The sequence below is a fragment of the Dromiciops gliroides genome, chromosome 3 (assembly GCF_019393635.1).
Source record: "Dromiciops gliroides isolate mDroGli1 chromosome 3, mDroGli1.pri, whole genome shotgun sequence".
NCBI lineage: Eukaryota > Metazoa > Chordata > Mammalia > Microbiotheria > Microbiotheriidae > Dromiciops > Dromiciops gliroides.
The window spans coordinates 589,942,095-589,960,061 of record NC_057863.1 but is presented as its reverse complement, the minus strand read 5'-3'; the positions used below and the strand labels follow the sequence as shown (position 1 = coordinate 589,960,061).

Here is a 17,967-nt window from a genome sequence, read left to right as displayed (position 1 = left end):
GAGCTAAAATGCGCTCTCCCTTTGATAGATAGATGAATCTAGGCCTTTCCCTCTCTCTTCACCAAATTCGTATTCTCCTTAATAAATGCTTAAAAGTCTAAATGCTTTTCCCCCCCTAGTTCTGGATATTTTTTTAAATTAATAAAGTATTTTATTTTTTTCCCGTTACATGTAAAGATAGTTCTCAACTTTTGTTTATACAGGCTTTCCAATTTCAGATTTTTCTCCCTCCCTGCCCTCCCTCCCCCGCTCCCCATAGCAGGTAATCTTATATAGGTTTATATATATATATATATATATATATACACACACACACACACATACACATATACACACAACAACATTAATCCTATTTCTGCATTAGTCATGTTATAAGAGAAAAATCAGAGCAATGATGAAAAACCTCAAAATAGAAAAAACAACAGCACCAAAAACAAAAGAAATAGTATGGTTCATTCAGCATCTATACTCCACAGTTCTTTTTTTTTTTTCCCCTTGGATTTGGAGATCCTCTTCTATCATGAGTTCCCTGGAACTCTTCTGGTGAGAAGAATATAGTCCATCACAATAGATCAACACTCAGTGTTGATGATACTGTGTACAATGTTCTTCTGGTTCTGCTCATCTCACTCATCATCAGCCCACGCAAGACCCTCTCCAGGTTTCTCTGAACTCCTCCTGCTCATCGTTTCTTACAGCACAATAGTATTCCATTGTATTCATATACCACAACTTGTCCAGCCATTCCCCAATTGATGGGCATCCCCATAACTTCCAATTCCTTGCCACCACATAAAGAGCAGCTATAAATATTTTTGTACATGTGGGTCCCTTTCCGCTTTCCATGATTTCTTTGGGAAAAAGACCCACAAAGGGTATGCACAGTAAAAGTCTAAATTCTTGCTAACACTTATAATTTATTGGTGACCATTCATTGGATATTTTAGACAGACTAGCTAGAATTTTAGCCCTTTACACCAGCGAAAGCTTGCTGAGTAGAGGATAGAGGGAAAATGTATATTCGGAAATGAACAGGATAGAATGACAAAAAACAGCAATACAAATAAGATAATTTTTTAAAATTTAAGTTGTTACCAAAGTTAATTTACAGTTTTAAAGATATACTCATCAGGAGCTAAAATGCGCTTTTAAAAACTCTTCATTAGAGGGCAGCTAGGTGGCGCAGTGGATAGAGTACCGGCCCTGGATTCAGGAGGACCTGAGTTCAAATCCGGCCTCAGACACTTAACACTTACTAGCTGTGTGACCCTGGGCAAGTCACTTAACCCCCATTGCCTCACTAAAAAAAAAGATATACTCATCAAAATATTAGAGGGATACTTGAGAGGACTCAGTAAAATTTATTTGAAGGCAATGGTATAGAATATCAAGGCAATGTGGCAACCTCTTTCCATTTGAGAGTTCCTTTCCTGGGGCCTCACTTGAGGATGTGCCCATGCAAACCACACTCATTTCTAACCTCATTCTCCTTCTGACTTTCTGGACTTTTATACCTTACCTCTGAGTGGGCACAAACCTTCTCAACTCTTTTTCATGCACTTTTCCCCTCATTAGAATGGAAGATCCTTGAGGATAGAAATGATCTTTCTTTTTTGTTGTATTTTTATTCCTAATACTTATACAGTGCTTGGCATATAGTAAACACTTAATAAAAGCTTGACCTATCTAATGAAAAAAGTTAGAAATGATGGAAGCATAGCACTTCAGACCTCAAGCTACATTATAAAGCAGGAGTCAACAAAAGCATTTGGTATTGGTTAAATAATAGAGAGGGGCAGCTAAGTAGCCCAGTGGATAGAGTGCCAGGCCTAGAGCTAAGAAGACGCATCTTCTTGAGTTCAAATCCAATGTCAGACATTTACTAGCTGTGTGACCCTGTTTCCCTCAGTTTCTTCACCTGTAAAATGATCTGGAAAGGGAAATAGCAAATCATTCCAGTATCTTTGAGTTTATATCTTTGTCAAGAAAACCCCAAATGGGGTCATGAACAGCTGGACACAACTGAAAAAATTGATAAAGAAGTAGATGAATGGAATGGACTAGAGAAAGGGGGAATCAAAAATAATGGAAACCAGGGGGCAGCTAGGTGGCGCAGTGGATAAAGCACCGGCCTTGGATTCAGGAGTACCTGAGTTCAAATCCGGCCTCAGACACTTGACTTACTAGCTGTGTGACCCTGGGCAAGTCACTTAACCCCAATTGCCTCACTAAAAAAAAAAAAGGGGGGGGGGGGGATAAGAACTTCTGGAAAAAGTAGAAAGCAGTCTGGCAGAAATTAGACTTAGACCACTGTCTTATATCACATTCCACAACAAATTCAAAATGGAGAAATGACTTAAATGCTATCATAAAAACTTTAGAAGAGAAGCAGATCGTATATCTTTCACAGCTATTGGTAGGAAATATATTTATTAACCAAACAAGGAAAGGAAATAGTACAAAATATAAAACAGGCAATTTTGATTACATGAAACTGTAAAGTGTTTGCACAAACAAGATTGATGCATCTAGGATAAATGAAAATATTAAGTATTATTATTACTTATTATTATTTTAAAAGGAAAAAAATGAAAGATTTCAGAACTCTAATCAATGCAGTGAATAATAATGACCTCATAGGACTGATAATGAAGCATGCCTCCTACCTCTTGGCAAAGAGGTGACATTCGGGGTGAAGAATATGAGACACGTTTTCAGAAATAGCCAATGTGGTCATTTGTCTTACTTAACTATACTTATTACAAGGGGATTGAAGCAGGGAGGAAAGGAGAAAATGTTAGGTAGTATTGGGGGAGGGCAGAGCATCAATGAAACATTAAAAAAAAAAAGTAGTAAACAGTTACTAACAGTTAAGGTATTAGAAACTGGTACTGGACCTGTGATTTCACTGGCATAGGGAACTCCCAAGTTAGGAAAAACTTCCTCTACTACTGCAGGTCAGCACCTTATACTCTTATAAACTTATATTTGCCAAGAGCACTTACAGGGTACCCAGGATCACATACCCAGCTAGACTTGAACTCAGGTCTTTTTGCTTCAAAGCTAGCTATTATAAAAGCTATTATTACATAATTATGTATATTATAAAGCTACCCATTATACCATGAAGCCTCTCATTCATGGTACTACCACATTCATTTTAATATATACTTCACAAATTCTTAATGAAAATAATTTTTTGTTATTCTTAATTTGTGGTTGATGTTTAAGTTCAAAAGAAAAAAGTTTTTAAAAACTCTTCATTAGAGGGCAGCTAGGTGGCACAGTAGATAGAGCACCGGCCCTGGAGTCAGGAGTCCCCGAGTTCAAATCCAGCCTCAGACACTTAACACTTACTGGCTATGTGACCCTGGGCAAGTCACTTAACCCCAATTGCCTCGCTAAAACAAAAAAAAACCAAAAAACTCTTCATTAGTACCATATTACCTCCCATGTCTAAATTTACTTTCACAACTTCATGCTTTTGCAAAGCTTGTACCTTCTTCCTAAAATGCCTGCCCTCCCTCTATCCCCTGAATTCCTACCCATGCTTTAAAGCAGTGGACCACCAGGTGGAATTGGCTCATGGAGTAATAGGAGAGTAAGAAGGTGGGCACACTCCCATCTCCCCAAACCACCTGTGAACTTCTCTAACAAAACCCCCCTTTCAAACATTGTTTCCCCCATCTCTCCTCTCACTGCTGGCCTCCCCTGTAACTGTGTGTACCAAGTGCAGAAATTAGTGGACTGCCATTCCACTTTGGGGTGTGGGTGAGAAAAAGTGAATGACAGGATGAGCAGGAGTGGGTGATTTCCCTCAACCACTCCTTTTCTGAATTTCCCTATTTTCATCATTGTCACAGCAATTGGTTTTAGTCTCTCAGGTCCACAACCTCTTAGTTATCCTTAGATACTCACTTAACTGACATTACTCTCCCTCAAGTTGTCAAATTACTCCTAATTCTGGTTGCTCCCTATCACTCTGTCCTGGGATCTCTTCCCTTCTCTTTCTACTCACTTGCTAGACGAATTCATCAATTCGAAAATGTTTAATTATCATCTCTGTGCAGAGTGACAGAGTAGAGAGAGCCAAGAAAATCTGGGCTCAAATTCCACTTTTGCTTATATATTAGCTATGTGGCCCTATGTAAGCCACACAAGGTCTCAGTGTTCTAGGCCAATGGTGTCAAACTTAAATAAAAAGGATCTCTGTGGGTCACATGTTGACTTGAAAAACCACCAATTAACACTGTCTATGTTGTATTGTATTTTAATTTTATTTTGTTAAAAATTTCCCACATTACATTTTAATCTGCTGGATTGGCCAGTGATGGCCAATGAGTCTAATACTTCTGTTCTAAGCAATAATTAAGATTATAAAATACAGCAAAAATGCTAACTGCACTAGTAGTGAATTACTGAATGAATGAAAAAGTATTTATTAAATGCTAATATGTGGAAAGCACTGTGCTAAGTGCTGAGGTTACAAAGAAACCAAGTCAGTCTCTGTTCTCAAGGAGTGTACACTAACTGGGAAAGACAAGGAAAGCTCAGCTACCAGGAAGACAAAATTCTGGAAGTCTTAAGTAGCATAGATGGCAAAGCCCAGGGGTCTGATAAATGAGATGACAGTGCCAGGGCATCTCTAAGGGGTGGAGGCAAGGTAGGACTAGAGGAATTTAGAATGCAATGGCAGGACAGATTTTAAATCTTCATCTCACTGGCAGGAAAAGAGTTGGTAAATCCTGTCTCATCTAAAACATGTAAGCAGTCAACAGCTTAGACAGGCTCTGGGAAGCTGATGGTCATCAGAAAGGGTAAAGGAAAAATGGCAGGAGAGGGTGCCTGCTATTAATAAAATCACAGATCCAGTCCCTATCCCATAGCAGATGATTCTCAGACCTATCTATATACTTAGGCAGCTAGATAGCTCTGTGGATAGAGCACTGGGCCTGGAGTCAGGAAGACCAGATTCCTGAGTTCAAATCCAGCCTCAAGATACTCACAGCTAGGTGATCCTGAGCAAGTCACTTAACCTCTGCCTGCCTCCGTTTTCTCAACTGTAAAGTGGAGAATAATAATGGTACCTACATCACAGAGTTCTTATAAAGGTTAAATATTTGTAAAGGGCTTAGTGACTATCATGTAATAGAAGCTATATAAAATGCTCATTTCCTTCCTTTTCTGACACTTTCCCCTTCTCTAATATCCCTACTAAGCTCCAGCCCCATGTTATCAAATGTACATGTTGCTATTCTATAGCCAAGCCTGGCCTTTAACCAAATAGCTCTGTCATCCAGTTCAATCTGTCACTTGTTTCCAAAGACTTTTACAGAGATTTGTCAACAATGACATGCACAGATACTCTTCAAAGAGAAATTCTAAAATTGTTTTTCTCAATAACAGCATCATAGGAATTATTGTAAGGTTTCCCAATGAAAAGTAATAAAAAAAAAGCCATTATAGAAAGAAATTAAAGGAATTTTTTTCTTATTATTTTTAGGTCTGTCAGTCCATAATGCAAAATCCTAAACTCCTCTAACAAGGGAAAGCACACAATAGTTCAATTAGTATTTGATAAAAGAAACAAATTATTTGGAAAACAACTTTTATAATATATTCAGAACAGAACTTGATAGGTCCGAAGTTTTCCTTTAATATCCGGCTTCACAAGTAAATTATTAATATAAATATTCCTTAAAATAAATGGCTGATCTACATCTTAAAAAAGAGGTGATGGACTGAGAGGACAGATTTTCTCTCTCTCTCTCTCACACACACACACACACACACTTTGGATGTGGCCAATATGACAATATTTTACTTGACTATATATTTTCAAATTATTTATTTATTTATTTATTTTTAGGTGAGGCAATTGGGGTTAAGTGACTTGCCTAGGGTCACACAGCTAGTAAGTGTTAAGTGTCTGAGGCCAGATTTGAATTCAGGTCCTTCTGACTCCAGGGCCGATGCTCTATCCACTGCACCACCTAGCTGCCCCTTGACTACACATTTTTGTTACAAAGGTTTTTCTTTCTTTCTCAATCAGGAGCAAGGGCGATGGGGAGGGTGAAGAAGGTATATTTTTCATTGACGGAAAAGAAATTTAATTTTTAAAAGCTGGAAAAAAATACCTAGTAGGAGTTTATCTTGTATCTGTAAAGCATTTTCAAGAATAATCAGGAATCTTATTACAACTCAATTTCTACTCCCAAAAATGTATGTTAGTTCTTCCTGTGGCCCATCAATTTACCTTACTTGAACAAGGACAGCTTGCACTCCTCCCAAAACTGCACCTTCTCAAAAAGAACACTGGCAGTGTCTTAAATTTCTCCAATTACAAAGTCAGGAAACAATTATCCTGAAATGAGAAGAAATCACACTGAAAAACTGGGCCAGATACCCTGCAGAAGAGTTATATTATTATTATTTAATGTTTAAAGTCTACAAGTATAATGAAAGATGAAAACAAGACTTACCAACCCACACTTAAGAATTTTATGAACACAACCCAGAACACTCTTTTCATGAAGAGACCTAAATTAACCAAAAATTTCCTCATGACTGGGTTATGCTAATAAAATAAAATGACAATACCATCTTAAGTTAATTTTACAGCTTCAAGGTCACTCTAAGCAAACTAACAAAAGATTACTTTAATAAAGTAGAAAAAAATAAAATTAATCTGGAGGAACAATTTCAAGGCAAAGAATTAAAAAATCAGGAAAGAAAGGGGCATGGTAGTATCTGATCTAAAACTAAACATTACAACTATTTGGTACTAACTAGAAATCATTAAAGTTGATCCATGCAGCACAGTGTTTGATAAGCTTAAAGACTCTAACTACTAGGATAAGGACTTAGTATTTTCAAAAACTGGAAAGGAATGAAGTATAGACTAACATATAATATACCACAGCTAAAAATGGATAGATGAATTAGATATAAAAGGGTCATATTATAAATAAATTAGAAGAGTATAGAAGAATACCCTTCACAACTATGGATGGGGTAGAGTTCTTAAACAAGTGAGAGAATCAGGGAAAAAAATGTAGAACTGATTATATATGAAACTGAAGAGCTTCTAGAGAAACAAAATCAATGTAGTTAGAATTAGAAGAGACAGTTAACTAGAGGAAAACATTTTTTGCAGCAAGTTTCTCTGATAAAGGCATGGTATCACTAAGATCTATAAAGAAGTGAGTCAAATATGTAAGAACAAGAGCTCTTTTATAAAAGATAAATGGTCAAAAGCTATGAATATGGCAATTCTCAAGGGGGAAAAGCCAAGCTATCAACAATCATATTAAAAATGTTTTAAATTATTAAAAATAGGGGCAGCTAGGTGGTGCAGTGGATGGAGCACCGGCCCTGAAGTCAGGAGTACCTGAGTTCAAATCCGACCTCAGACACTTAACACTTACTAGCTGTGTGACCTTGGGCAAGTCACTTAACCCCAATTGCCTCACTAAAAAAAAAAAAATAGAGGCAGCTAGGTGGCACAGTGGATAGAGCACTGGCTCTGGATTCAGGAGGACCTGAGTTCAAAGCCAGCCTCAGACACTTGACACTTACTAACTGTGTGACCCTAGGCAAGTCACTTAACCCCAACTGCCCCCCCACACAAATAAATTATTAAAAATAAGAATAAAAAATTAAAATAACTGAAGTTTCATTTCACACCCATCTGATTAATAATTTGACAAAAAAAGAAAAAAATTACAATGGTTGGAAGGAAAATAGGAGGACAGGTACATTAATGACGATTCTAGAAAGCAATTTGGAATTATACTCAAAAAGGTTGTGTTTTAAACTAGGTACAGCCTTTTTAAACTAGTCAAACTACTACTACTTATATACCCTCCAAAGAAATCAAGAAAGAGGTAAAGTACCCATTTATAGAAAAATATTTACAATGGCATGTTTTGTTGTAGCAAAGGACTGACATCAAAGAAACTTCCCATCAACTGGAGAATGGCTAAACAAATTACAGTACAGTCAAAGGTTTTCTTTTCTAATAGAAGGAGAAGGGTAGGGAGAATATATAGATCTGATACAAATCAGGAAAACAATTTATATACTGATTACAACATTGTAAAGGAAAACTATGATAAATGAAATGACTAGACAGATGATGAACCATGCTCTCTTACCTCCCAGGAGAGAGGCAATAGACTAGAAGTGTATAGAAAGAGACATCATTTCAGGGACATTGTCACAGTGTGCATTTTTTAAAAAGTGACCATAATTATTTGAGGCACGTAGGTGGAACAATAGATACAGTGCTGGAAGAAGGCCTCAGGAAGATGTGAGTTCAAATCCAGATTCAGATATTTACTAATTTATATAACCCTGGTTAAGTCATTTAACCTATGTTTGCCTCAGTTCTTCATTAATAAAATGTGCCTGGTATGCACATAGAAATGTTTGCTATTATTATTATTATTAAGGAAGATTTTGGGGGGGAGGAAGGCAAATGAATGGTGACAGTGATCATTAAAAAAACAAGTCAACAAGCATTTATTATAATGCAGGTAAGTTGTACAGTGGTTCAGTCAGAATATCTGAGTTCAAGTCAGACCTCAGACATTTACTAGCTGTGTGCCTCCAGGCAAGTTACTTAACTGTGCTCTGCCTCAGTTTTCTCATCTGTAAAATGGGAATAATAGCACCTATCTACCAGGATTGTTATGGGGATAAAATGAAACAATATTTATAAAGCCATTTGAAAATCTTAAAGGGCTATATAAATGCTAGCTATTATTATTACTAAGGATACCAAAAAAAGGCAACATATCCCTTCCCTGAAGGAGCACACAATCTAATGGCAGTGTAGGGGAAGAGGGAACCATGCAAATAACCGAACAAATAAGATATATAGCTTTATGTTAAATTAGAGAAAGTATCAGAAAAAAGGTACTAGGCCCAAAAAAGAGAAAAGACCAGAAGTCCTGAAGGAACCAGAGATATGGAACTAACATGTTAAATATGAAAAGGAGACATTTTCCCATTTCCTTGTTGAAATTTTTTAAAAAGTTACACAGAGTTGGGGAAAACTAGATGGCACAGTGAATAAAGCACCAGCCCTGGATTCAGGAGGACCTGAGTTCAAATCCAGCCTCAGACACTTGACACTAGCTGTGTGACCCTGGGCAAGTCACTTAACCCTCATTGCCCCACCCCCCCAAAAAAGTTATACATAGTTAAGATTCGGTTTCATATGCAACCTTCTTTTTCTATTCTTCTTTGAATAGAGGAGTATCTGATAAATTTGTAACAGAAATAAAGAAAACTGGGGAGGAGCAGAGCCAAGATGGTGAAGTGAGAAGCGGTACAACTGAGCTCCTCTCCAAAAACTCTTCCAAACAGACCTAGAAAATGTATCAGATTGAATTCTGATGAAGAAATCCAGAAAAAGTCACAGTGAGTCATTTGTCCAGCCCAGCCAGACACAGCAGACGGGCAGAAGAAAGTACAGGAGCACACAGAAAGCAGAGCATTCCAGTGCCCAGCAAGAAACTGTGGACCAAAGCAAGGAGGCCCCAGACCCACACCAGGGCACCACAAGGGTATAAATGCCAAATGGCAGCTTTGTTACCCACTACCCAGCTGTGGATCAAAGATCCAGAGTGAACTAAGAAGAGGACATGCACCTGGTGGTGGGTTCCCTAGTAGGGAGACCTGGAGCAGTGAACAAAAAAGATGGTTCTGAGACAAGCAGCAGAGGTGGGGTTCAGATGCCAAGGGCACAGTGGGAATCTCTGTTCCAGCATCTAGCACAGCCTACAGAGAATATCTAGGGCAAGAATCCCAAACCAAAAGGGAGTCTAACAATTCTGTCACTCTGAGCCAACAGAGCTTTCTAGCTGGCTGATGTATCAGATCAAAGCAACAAAAGTGTGCATGTCCCCACCCTGTCCCTGAGATCCTGAAATAACACAACATTCAATGCCCCAAGAAAGCAACAGGATCAGTCCAGACCTTCCCTACAGAAGTATGCAGAGTCAAGCTCTAACACTAAGTTCAAAGTCAGGAAGTAGGCTGGAAGAATGGACAAACAAACAAAAAAAAGAATCCCACCATAAAGAGCTAGTTTGCTGACAGAGAAGATCAAGACATAAACCCAGAAGAGAATGACTGCATAACATCTACAAGCAAAGCCTCTGGAAAAAACACAGCTTGGACACAAACTCAATTAAAATTCCTGGAAGAGATGAAACAAGAGTTTTTAAAAAATCATCAGACTAGCTGAACATTATGAGCCAAAAAGAGAGGTTAGACATTCTATTTCATGAAGTCTTTTTAAAAAACTGACCAAAGCTCTTAGAACCAGAGGACAAAGTGCAGGGGGGGGGGGGGGGAATCTACCAGTCATCTCTTAAAAGAAACCCTAAAATGAAAACTCCCAGGAACATGAAAGCCAAAATCAAGAGCTTCCAGAACAAAGAAAAAATACTGCAAGTAGTCGAAAGAAAGAATTCAAGTACCCAAGGAGCCACAGTCAGGATCACATACGATTTAACAGCCACCAAGATAAAGGAACAGAGAACTTGGAATACAATATTCCAGAAGGCAAAGGAAATGGGCTTATAGCCAAGCACAACCTATCCGGCAAAATTGAGTATAATGGTACAGGGGAGAAAAAAGAACCTTTAATGAAACAGAACTTGATAAGTATTCTTTTTTTTTTTTTTTGGTTTGGTTTTGTGAGGCAATTGGGGTTAAGTGACTTGTCCAGGGTCACACACAGCTAGTAAGTGTTGTGTCTGAAGCTGGATTTGAACTCAGGTACTCCTGAATCCAGGGCCAGTGTTCCATCCACTGCACCACCTAGCTGCTTTATGTATTCTTGATGTCAAGACCAAAGCTGCAGAGAAAATTTGAAGTTCAAACACAGGGGTTAAGAGTAACATAAAAAACCATGAACGAACAATAAGGAACTAAATAAGGATAAATTGCTTATATTCATATCTGAGAAGATAATACATGTATCCTTCTGAACCCTATCATCATCAGGGGTCATTGAGGAAGTCTCATTAGGCAAGGCCCAGGAGTGGTCTTCTTACGTGTTAGTAGTCCTGGGGAGAAGAGGAACATAAGAAGAGGGGAAAGGGACAAGAAGGAAGGTTAGAGGAAATTAATTCACATAATTAGGGTGTGCAAGCAGACATCTATACAAACAAGGAGGAAGAAAGAGATGGGGGAAAGGGAGCTGACATTTAAATGTTACTCTCAATTGAACTGATCAAAGAAATGAAGAATACAAACACACAGCTGGGTACAGAAATACATTTCACTAAAAAGGGAAATAGGAAAGAAAGGAGAAAAGGAAGGAGAATTAGAGGGAAGGTAGTTGAAGGAAAGGAACAGTCTTAAGCAAAACAAATTCTAAGGATGTACAAAAATATTTATAGTTCTTGAAATAGCAAATGGGAATTGGGGGAGTGCTCATAAACGGAAGAATGGATGAACAAGTTATGGTATATAAATGTGATGGAATATTACTGTGCTCTAAGAAATGATGAATGGCACAGCTTCAGAAAAACTTGGGAAGATTTGTAACAACTGATGCAGAATGAAGTGAACAGAATTTATGCAATGACAACAATATAGTAGAGGCAAACAACTCTGAAAGAATTATGAATTCTTATCACTGCAATGGCCAAACACATTTTCAGAGAAAACATGCTATCTATCTTCTGACTGAGAGGTGAAGGACTCAAAGTATAAAAGGAGATCTTTTAATTTGGGGAGGGGGGAGCTGGGGGCAAGGTGATGACACATGACCAAAGTGGAAATTTGCTTTAACTATACATGTTTGTAATGCTTTTATTTTTCTTTATTCTCAATGAGGGAAGGACTAAAAGGCCATAATTGGGGGGGGGGGGCAGAATTTGCCAAAAAAGAAAGAATAATTTGGGGAAGACCAACTAAGATGGCTGAGTAGGGAGAAGCACTACAAGCCAGCTCTCCCTCACTATTCTTCCCAAAAAGCCATAGAAAATGCCACAAACCAAGTCTTCATTAAGATACTGAAGAAAAAAAATATTACAACTCATTTTAGCCAGCCCAGATAAGGAACGAAGCAAAGATCTTCAGTGCTTCTAGCTAGGAGACCAAGACACATTCAGCCTGAAGATGAGCACTTGGATTCAACATAAAGGGGCCTCCTTCAAGGAATATGAAAAAGTATTAACTGTCAGCCTACTGTTCAGACCCTGGAGCTAGGCCCCAGGTCCAGTGAAAACTGAGGACAGGACCTATGCCTGTGCCTAGAGGTAGCCACGACTACTAGCAGCTATGTGTCTGACCCTATCCAAGACCCTAGCAGAACAGGGTCTTGGATCCAGCCTCTAACAGTTTAAAACCTGTAGCCCAATAACCAGTGTAGGGACCTCGAATCAAAGGGAGGCCTACAGCTTTCTAGCTGGCTGGCTGTAGCTGAGTTCAGCAACCGTCTTCTGAAACTCCAACTGGGGCTAAGCCCACAATTGTGTTGCTCGGACCCAAATCCTAATTAAGATCCTAAAGACCTGAGACCAAGAAGACAGCAATCAGTCTTCACCCTTTATGAGATCACTGTGAGGACATTAAAGCCTCTAGGTTCCCATCCTGAGCTGCTCCTGAGATCTTAAAATAACAAACACTCAAGGAAGAGAAAGAAGCAGTAGGAACCAGGAGAACGCAAAATAAGGCCTAGCACTGCCTAAACATTTCCTTCAGAAATGCCAAAGTTGGGAAGTCGGGGTGGAAGAATTAACAAACAAAAAAGGGATCCCACCATAAAGAGCATAAATGACAAGAATACCCAAGACACAAACCAGAGGAGATTGGATTTCAAAAAAGATCTATGAGCAAAGCATTAAAACCAAAACAAAACAAAACCAAAACAAAACCCACAACACATGTGCTGGGAAGAAATTCAATTGAAATTCCAAGAAGAAATAAAGAGTTGAAACCTAAGTACACACCTCACTCATCACACTTTTCTACTTAAAAAAAAAAAATGGCGGGGGAAGAGGGAGACAGGAAGCAAAGAGGGAAAAGTATAAGAGGACAGCAGGAAGGGAAATACACAACTACATAAATGTGAGTGGTATGATTGTTGTTGTTATTGTTCAGTAGTTTCAGCTGTATCCCATTTGGGGTTTTTTTCTTGGCAAAGATAGTGGAGTGGCTTAACATTTCCTTCTCCAGTTCATCTGATGGATGAGGAAACAAAGGCAAACAGGGTTAATAAACTGTCCAAAGTCACACAGCTAATAAGTGACTGAAGCCAGACTTGAACTCTGGTCTTTCTGACCACAGGCCTGGTTCTCTACCATACTACCTACTTACACCTAAAACAGAGGAGGGCATAATACATTAGAAAGCAGGATCCAACAATATACTGGTTTTGTTTGTTTGTTTTTTTGGTGAGGCAATTGTGGTTAAGTGACTTGCCTAGGGTCACACAGCTAGTTAAGTGTCTGAGGCCGGATTTGAATTCAGGTCCTCCTGACTCCAGGGCCAGTGCTCTATCCACTGCGCCACCTAGCTGCCCCCCAACAATATACTGTTAACAAGAAACACTTTAAAATTCAAGATTCAGATACCAAAGTCATATGGAATAAGGAGCTAGAGCAAAATCTGTTAAGCTTCAGCTAAAGATAAAACGATAGGAGTAGCAATCATGATCTCAGACAAAGCTACAGAAAAAATAGTCTTGACTAAAAGAGATAAAGAGGAAAGAAAGAACTGTGGAGTATAGATGCTGATTGAACCATATTATTTCTTTTGTTTTGGGTGCTGTTGTTTTTTTTTTCCTATTTTGAGGTTTTGCATCACTGCTCTGATTCTTTCTCTTGTAACAGGATTAATGCAGAAATAGGATTAATGTTATTATGTGTATATATATATGTGTGTGTGTATATATATATCTATAAGTATATGTATAGAGATATATAGATATAACCTATATCAGATTACCTGCTGTCTAGGGGAGGGGGGAGGGAGGGGAGGGAGGGGAGGGAGGGGAGGGAGGGAGAAAAATCTGAAATTGTAAAGCATGTATAAACAAAAGTTGAGAACTATCTTTACATGTAACGGAAAAAATAAAATACCTCATACATTAAAAAAAAGAGATAAAGAGGAAATCCACATTTTGCTGAAAGGTAGCAAAGACAATGAAAAAAGTATCAATATTATATATATATATATATATATATATATATATATGCACTGAATGACAATGCATCTAAATACTTAAAGGAAAAGTTAAATTTTGAGTTGCAGGTAGAAACAGTAAAATTATAATTATTAGCAGGAGACAGAAGTGTATACCCCCTTTTTCTCCAATTATTTAGGTCTGTCTTTTGTTGTTGTTCAGTCATGTCTAATTCTTCATGACCCTATCTGGGGTTTTCTAGACAAAGATACTAGAGTGCTTTGCCATTTCCTACTCCAGCTCCTTTTACAGGTGAGGAACTGAGGCAAACAAGAGTTAAGTGACTTGCACACACAAGTGTCTGAGGTCAAATTTGAACTCAGGAAAATGAGTCTTCCTGACTCCAGGCCTGGCACTCTAACCACTGAGCCACTTAACTGTTCAGATCTGTCTTTATTTTGTAGTTGTGTTTTCATAGGTCATGTGTCTTGGCAAGTAGACTCTCAAGTATTTTACACATACTTTAGTTATTTTAAATAGAATTTCTCTATGTCTTCCTGTTGGATTTTGTTGTTGCTATATAGAAATGCTAATAATTTGTGTGGATTTATTTTATATATTGGAACTCTGTTAAAAGTTATTGTTTCGAGGGCAGCTAGGTGGCGCAGTGGATAAAGCACTGGCCCTGGATTCAGGAGGACCTGAGTTCAAAATCTACCTCAGACACTTGATACTTAGAAATCACTTAACCCTCACTGCCCCACCAAAAAAAAAAAAGCCTTAGGAATGTGATCAAAGTAATAACCAACCACAATGATACATGCTACCCACCTTCTTCTGATAGAGAAGGGATGGACTCAGCCCAGACTGTGATAAATATTTTTATACATGACTAATAAAGGAATTTGTTTCATTTGACTATGAATACCTATTACATGGACTTTGTTTTTTTCTTTCTTTTTTGATAAAGCTTGGGGGATTGCAGAAAGAGAAAAATATATATATATATATATATATATATATAGTTTAAGTGGAAAAAATTTAAATCAAGGTGATATAAAAACAGAGGACAGCAAAAATTTTTAAGTTTTCTGAATTTTTTTTTTTGGTGGGGCAATGAGAGTTAAGTGACATAGCTAGTAAGTGTCAAGTGTCTGAGGCTGGATTTGAACAATCCAAGGCCAGTGCTTTATCCACTGAGCCACCTAGCCGCCCCTCTGAATTACTTTAAAAATAAGTTTTCTACATAGTAAACCTACAATCTAAATGCCAGGGAAGGAGAAGTAAACAAATAATTACAATAGAGAGAGAGGGAGACAAGTGCAAAGGAGACGTTCTGGTAAAGTACTATGAGAAATCTGAAAAGGGAGAATTTTGCTGAGAGGGGGAAAGTGCCAAGGGAGCTGCCCAAAGGGAAGTTTGACTGAAAAGGAAAAAAGGGACATCAATGAAAGAAAAAGATTCAGGGGAATCAATTCTAGGCATGGGGATGTGGGAAAAAAGACAATAATATTGAAATGAGCACGATCATAATGAGAGACAAAGAGTTCAGCTGGGTTTATCTGGAACAGGACCCAAAGTAGTTAGAAATAATATGTAGACTGGAGCCAGATTATGCCTTGGATGGCAAGATTAGGAGTTCATACTTTAATAATTTTGGTGGTTTATGTATCTGAATATAATAAGCACTTATAAAGTAATAAAATTAAAATAACCAGCAAGCCCTTCAAAACATATTAGTTTCAAAAAAACTTAACAACAAGAACACACTACAACAAAGAGTTCTTTCAAAATACTGGGAGTTACTTACTGGAACCAAGATGCCAGAACTGATGGAAAGATCATCTTTTACACTTACCAGTGATACCACTTTCTATTTTTGCCAGCCTTCAGTGGTCCAAATACTTTTGCAGTTAGGAATTACTACTTAGGGAAGCAGCACACACTTACTGGAAGCTCAATATAGTCAGGGATAATTTTAAGGTGCCTTAGAGAATGGTTAGTGAACAGTTTCTCCAGACAAGGACATGGGGAGTAGGGGAGGGAAGGGAGAAGAGGAAACAGAAGTGAATGCTATCAATCAACAAGCATTAACTAAATAGTGTTACATGCCAAGCACTAGACTAACCCCAGTGTGCTCTAAATCCTTTCAACCACACCAATTATGTTAAAAATCAAGATAAAGGGCAGCTAGGTGGCACAGTGGATAGAGCACCAGCCCTGGATTCAGGAGTACCTGAGTTCAAATCCAGCCTCAGATACTTAACACTTATACTAGCTGTGTGACCCTGGGCAAGTCACTTAACCCCAATTGCCCTGCCCCCCCCCAATCAAGATAAAATGAACATCAAGAGCAGGTATAAAAGGAAAATCAAAAGGAGAAGATAATTTAATCCACAAGATTAACAAAACTTCTATCACCTGTTACCTTCTCTCTGCACCTGCACTGTTCAATCACTGGCCATCTACTAGTAAACTGTTTCCAATCCCCACTTCTTATCCCCATCCTACTCAAACCCACTGGGCCCATGCAGCAGCACTCCAACCCTGTTTATCACACCTTCTAATGTACCCCCAGAAATGCCATACCACAGTGACAAACTTCATTCTCGACCTCTTCCCCTCATATTCTTTGCTCCCATTTCTTCTCACTAATATTTGGCTTCCCCCAGATGACTTATCTCTGACCAGACTCACCAGCCACTGTGTATACTTTCACTCACTCACCACTGCTCTACTTCACATACACACAATAATTCTACACAGCAGAGTCAAAATATCCCTTGCTCTCATTGACAGACTTTCCCTCTGACATAATTCAGGAACCCCTTCTCCTTTAATTTCAATATTCAAATTTTGGCAGTAGTTGTTTACCAGACCCTCTTCAAGCTATTCTTTCTTCTCAAGTATTCTACACTTGGGTCTCCCAGACATCCTCTCCTTTCTACCTACTGCCCTACTGCTATGGCAAGGAATTCTGGAAGCCAGAGGATCTCCTCACCATTTCCAATCCAGCTACTTTCCTGGACTTCATTTCCAGACACTCATCAGTCTGCAAGATAAAAGCAACTGTGAGACTATCACGTCCTCAGAACATTTCTATCCCAAGTACAGGACTTAATCATTACCTACAAGTTTTCTATTTCCTTGATCAAAAAGTCTGTTATTTCTGATTATAACCTCCCATCTATTCCAACTGTCCCAATATGCCTGGCTCCACCTAAACCTAATTCCTCTCATTGAGACCCACACCCTCACCTCCACCTCACACTTCTGGCTCTGGCTTTACTCGCCTTCTCTTTTTTCTTTTCTTTCTTTCTTTCTTTTTTTTTTAGTGAGGCAATTGGGGTTAAGTGACTTGCCCAGGGTCACACAGTATAAGTATTAAGTATAATAACACAGTATAAGTGTTAAGTATCTGAGGCCGAATTTGAACTCAGGTACTCCTGAATCCAGGGCCGGTGCTCTATCCACTGCACCATCTAGCTGTCCCCTTCACTCATCTTCTCAACCTGAACTCTAGAGTTAACTAATTCAACAACATTTCCATCTAACTTTAGAATTCTTCCCACTGTTGGCCTATCAACACACATCTCCTGCCAAACAGCCCTAGATTATTCCATCTGCTCCATCTCAAATTTATCTTGTCCAACTTTAACTGGGCCCTCACTGCTGCAAAACAATCCTTTTATTTCTCCTTGTTTATCTCTCTCCCCATGAAAGCTATTCCAACGTCTCTCTTTTCCTCTAACCCTTGCATACCTACTCTGCCCTCAAGTCTCAACTATGAACTTCACTTCCTTTACTGAGAAAATTAA

The 17,967-nt window shown here is 38.5% G+C and overlaps 1 protein-coding gene across 6 annotated transcripts in view; it reads right to left on the bottom strand.

Annotated features, from left to right (window-relative positions):
- Positions 1-17,967, bottom strand: part of THRAP3 (thyroid hormone receptor associated protein 3) — a 91,509-nt gene that overhangs the window by 47,912 nt on the left and 25,630 nt on the right. For 3 of the 6 annotated variants that reach the window (XM_043992254.1, XM_043992248.1, XM_043992251.1), the window contains one exon: positions 6,257-6,364. The exons of 2 other annotated variants lie outside the window; for them this stretch is intronic. The gene's annotated coding sequence lies outside the window, so the exon portion shown is untranslated. The remainder of the gene's footprint in view (positions 1-6,256; positions 6,365-17,967) is intronic. One more of the 6 variants, XM_043992249.1, reaches the window with a different exon arrangement.